The sequence below is a fragment of the Ovis canadensis genome, chromosome 10 (assembly GCF_042477335.2).
Source record: "Ovis canadensis isolate MfBH-ARS-UI-01 breed Bighorn chromosome 10, ARS-UI_OviCan_v2, whole genome shotgun sequence".
NCBI lineage: Eukaryota > Metazoa > Chordata > Mammalia > Artiodactyla > Bovidae > Ovis > Ovis canadensis.
The window spans coordinates 40,837,116-40,842,306 of NC_091254.1; the positions used below are offsets into that span (position 1 = coordinate 40,837,116).

At 37.7% G+C, this 5,191-nt stretch overlaps 1 non-coding gene across 1 annotated transcript; it reads right to left on the bottom strand.

Moving 5' to 3' along the window:
* Nucleotides 1-3,304: 3,304 nt before the first annotated feature.
* On the bottom strand, nucleotides 3,305-3,376 carry TRNAC-GCA (transfer RNA cysteine (anticodon GCA)). The gene has a single exon. It is a non-coding gene; the product is annotated as a tRNA-Cys (tRNA).
* Nucleotides 3,377-5,191: the final 1,815 nt, after the last annotated feature.

Below are 5,191 nucleotides of genomic sequence, written 5' to 3' on the forward strand. Positions count from 1 at the left end.
TGAGTTATTTTTCCTCTTATTAATAGGCATTGTTTGGCTATGCTTTTCTAGACAAAAATGAAGCAGAATATAAATGAAATGTTTTTTGTTTTTCTTTCACAGAAGCAAAGAAAGTGATTTATCTCTTCATTTGGGGAAAAAAAAAAAAGATCAGCTAACAAAGGGAGTGGTTGTAAACAATAGAATTAATTGCCTCTCCTAGGACTATTATTTGGTATCTATTTAAGGCTACTAGATTTTATTTTAATTACTCTGTTGTGTACTCTATTTGCATATATTTGCATACCTCTCAGTGATGCCTTTAAGGAATCTAAGATGACTTCAGTTGTCGGCAAGCCTTGCCTTCAGAGCTTAAAAAAGATAGACTATCTCACAGAGAACAAAAGAAAGTGTCTCAGGGCAGAGATATGTCAGAACATCAAGGGTTCTCCTTCTTGATATTGTGAACCCAAGATCACATACCCAATACACAGCAAGGCCAAGCAAACCAAAAAGTCAGAGTTTGGAGTGCAGAAAGGTTTTTTTGCAAGGGCCACACAAGAAGAGCAGGGAAGCTGATGCCCAAATTACCTGAATTCCCCAAAGAGTTTCAGAGAAGCATTTTAAAAGACAAGGTGAGGGAGAAGAGTCTTAGGTGTGTGATCAGTTCCTTAACAGTTCTCTGCTTGGTTGATGGTGAGGTAACAGGGCATTGCCAGAAGGGTTAACATTATCAATCCTCAGGCTCCACTAGGTCTGGGGCCTACAGGCTCATGGTCTTCAAGTAGATTACCTAATTATTTCTGGTTCTCTTTTTACAAGGTATGCTAGACTGAATAATGGGTTCCCAGAGATCTTTATATCTAATGTAAAATATGTTACCATAAAAGACATGTCTTTCCAGACATAATTAAATTAAGGTTTTTGAAATGGAAGATTGTTTTGCATTATCTGAGTTAGACCAGTATTATCATAAGGATTATATAAAAGAGAAGAGTATGTGGTGTGATAATGGAGACAGAGATTGGAGTGATATGCTTTGGATATGGAGGAAGGGACCATAAGCCAAGGAATATGGGTGGGCACTAGAAGCTGAAAAAAAGAAGGGAAATGTAGTCTCCCCTCAGAACCTCTAGAAGGAACCATCCCTGCCAACATCTTAATTTTAGTTGATTGAACCTTGCTTTGTATTTCTGATCTCCCAGAAATGTAAGGGGGGTTGTATTTGTGTTGTTTTAAGACAAGTGGTGGTGACTTGTTACAGTGACAATAGCAAATACATGAGTTAAAGCAAAACAGATCTTTGTGATTTTCCAAGTGTGCATGCGTGCTTAGTTGTGTCCAACTCTTTGCAACCCTGTGGACTATAGCCTGTCAGTCTCCTCTGTCCATGGGATTTCTCAGGCAAGAATACTGGAGTGGGTTGCCATTTACTTCTCCAGAGGAACTTCCTGACCCAGGGATTGAACCCTATGGCTCAAAGGCAGATTCTTTACCACTGTACCACCTGGGAAATCCCAGGACCCTCTGGAAAACACCAAAGTCAGTTTAAGTGTAAAAAACACTTTGAATTTTCTCCCCATTTTAAAGTCTGGGGAAATTTGGTCCCTCATTAACAGAGTAGCTTCTGAAGTGTCTCAGGGGTAAAGAATTCTGCTGCCAGTGCAGCAGATACAGGAGACCGGGTTTAATTTCTGGGTCGACAAGGTCTTTGGAGGAGGAAATGTCAACCCACTCCAGTATTCTTGCCTGGGAAATCTCATGGACAGAGGAGCCTGGCAGGCTACAGTCCATGGGATTGCAAAGAGTTGGATAGGACTAAGCATGCATGCACACAGACATACGTATGAGTACATATATGTCCCAAACTTGAGTTGCATATATACACACACACATATATGTAATCTTTGCTTCTGCTTATATTGCAGTGGGCTTTTCCTTAAAGTTGTATTATTCAGTGTTTCTCATACAATATATACACATGTATACATATAAAACTATGCTTTCTGACAAATGTTATAATATTTTATCTTATTAGAAATTACCCCCAGAAAAGAATTATCCATGTGTAACTAAATCATTTTGCTGTAGAGTAGAAATTAGCACATTTTAAATCAGCTGGACTTCAACGAAATTTGGCTTCCCTGGTGGCTCAGATGGTAAAGTGTCTGCCTGCAATGTGGGAGACCCAGGTTCGATCCCTGGGTTGGGAAGATGCCCTGGAGAAGGAAATGGCAATCCACTCAGTATTCTTGCCTGGAAAATCCCATGGATGGAGGAGCCTGGTAGGCTACAGTCCATGTGATTGCAAAGAGTCGGGCACAACTGAGTGACTTCACGATCACTTTCAACAAAATTTTAAAAATTATCCAGATACCCAAAGATTATTTATGAATTAAGTAAATTTAATGTTATCTTATGTTCTTAATGTTAACTAAAGATCTTGAATATTATGTGTAAATTGGTATATTACAGAACACAATCACTGATGACATTAAACAGATTTAATTATCAGAATTATAATTTAATTTGTTACCAGAACTTGTTTAAATTAAATAATTTTATGTTTTTATAACCCCAAATTTTATGTCAAATATGTTGTCTTTCTGATCAGTAAACACATAGGAGTTTTGAGGACTTCAGATGAAATTATTTATTCATGTGAAAAAAAATAGAAATCTATTGTGAAATGTTTTCTTGTATTATAGTCTACATAGATAAAGTCAGGGAGAAGATATATAGCTGCTTTTAAACTGAAATGGTCAAACAAGTCTAATATGTCCAAGGATTCTCTTTGGTTACATAAACTTGGGTTTTTACCAAGCAAGCAGTTTTCCTGTTAGCTATTTGTTGGTTTGTGGATTTAAGAAATGAATGATAACATATTTAAAGTATAGAAGCTTAGTTTACTTTCTGGGAATTCTGGTAATGTTAGATTTTTGTACAGGTTTATTATTATTTATAACACAATCAGAACAGAGCTCCTTTGTGAGGTTTTATAATCTATTTTGTTAATACTTGCCAAGTGTAGTTACATATTTGAGTCTCAGGCAACAAGAGGGAAGTGAAAGTGAAGTTGCTCAGTCGTGTCCAACTCTTTGCAGCCCCATGGACTGTAGCCTACCAGGCTCCTCCGTCCATGGGATTTTCCAAGCAAGAATACTGGAGTGGTTGCCATTTCCTTCTCCAAACAAGACGGAAAGAAAAGTGAAGTCGCTCAGTGAAGTTGCTACCACATGGACTGTAGCCTACCAGGCTCCTCCATCCATGGGATTTTCCAGGTAAGAATACTGGAGTGGATTGTCATTTCCTTCTCCAGGGGATCTTCCCAACCCAGGGATCGAACCTGGGTCTCCTGCATTGCAGGCAGACGCTTTACCATCTGAGCCACCAGGGAAGCCAAACAAGAGGGAAAGATGTTCTCAATGACAAACAGCTGGACAAATAGCTTGACTCTCCAGTTCTGCAACATCAGCCATAGGTCAGAATTAAATTTAAAAATCACAAACACAAGTGGATACTTTAAAAAACTGATTTGAGCTTGCAAACAACTTGACAAAGAAATGAATATGCCAGCAAACCAGATTTATTGCTTTTTTCCTGATCTCTATTATATGTTTGGGAATCTTGTGATAGGACAACTGCCACCCCCCCACCCCCCACCCCCCCGGCACACACACACACACACACACACACACACACACACAAACTCCCAAAATGTTATCTTTAAAATTTTAAAATATTACTCTCATACAGATATGGACTAAGTGCATGTAAAAGATTTATTTAATTCATTGGTAAGGGAACCAGACAAGTGGTAAAGCTGGTTCAAAATGCATTTTAGGCACAGTGCATTTAAAGCCAATGAAAAAAAGAAAAAAAAAAAGATTTCCAGGTAGATAAAAAATTGTTTTATAAAGTGCAATAAAGGTATAATCTTTGGAGTTATTTTCTTCTGCACAGAAATCATTTAATTTCTATAAGATAAAAATCTGATAGTCACAGTTTAACTTTGTAGCATCTGAACCCTAATTAACAGTAAATGATATGACAGAGGTACAGTCCCATGGAAAATTAAATATTCCCTGCATGGATCTATCAGAAACAATGATTCAGTATAACAGTGAAACAGGACAAGCAACCTTCCTTTTTCCTCATTTTGTAATTTTTTAACTTTATGAGTATGATTTTCTCCTGTAGTTGGCCCCAGGGAACTTACACAGAAATGTAAATTTCTACTCTCAGGAAGGGAAGGTCTCTCTCATTCATTCAACAAAAGTATTTGACATGTATTTTGTGCTAGACACTGTACTGGGCCCAAGAGTATAGCAATAAGCAAATCATTGCAAAATATCTGATGGTCCTTACATTCTAGTAGTTTCCCTGGTGGCTCAGACAGTTAAAAAAAAAAAATCCACCTGCAATGAGGGAGACATGGGTTTGATCCTTGGGTTGGGAAGATCCCCTAGAGGAGGGCAGTAGAAGGAGATAGATTATAAGCAACAGGTGTCTACATGCTAGGTGGAGACTGTTGGGTGTTGAGATGTGTGACAGTGTCAAATGATGGAAAGTGCTAAGAATCAAGCAAGAAGTGGGAAAGAGGAGTGTTACCACTTTTAGGAAACACTTATAGAAGTGACACTTGAGTGGATATAAAGGTAGCGAAGAGGACTGGTGTCAAGGTTGGGCACAGGGAGATGATGGAGTTTGTATTGTCTCCCTTGGAGAGAAGGGTGTGAAGAGGGAAGCTTCTAACAGGTATGGGCTTAGATGCCATTTCAGAACTTTGGCATTATTGCATGTAACCATTGGGTGGTCAAATGCTGTGCAATAACCATGCATAATAACCATTGTATGGTTCTAAAAGTTTGGCCTTTACCATGGCCAATAAATTTGGGGCTCCTAATAACACAGTTTTTGAATCATAAATTATGTTGTTTAATTTTAAATAATAAAGACATTTAAGTGATAAAATAATTATTATATTCCTTTAGGGATTTTAAAAAATAATACAATGTCATAGATGCTATTCCACCTCCTGCTTTAAGCTCTTTGGGGAGAGAGAAAAAAAAAAAAGTGCTACATTATGTTTTAGTCTTTTCTTCTCCGTTATAAGCCTGTCTGGAAAGTGTGCCTGTCATTGATTTTGATCTGAAAAACTCTATCTTTTTTCTGTAACTTAATTTCATTTCTACAAAAGAAAAGTACCACT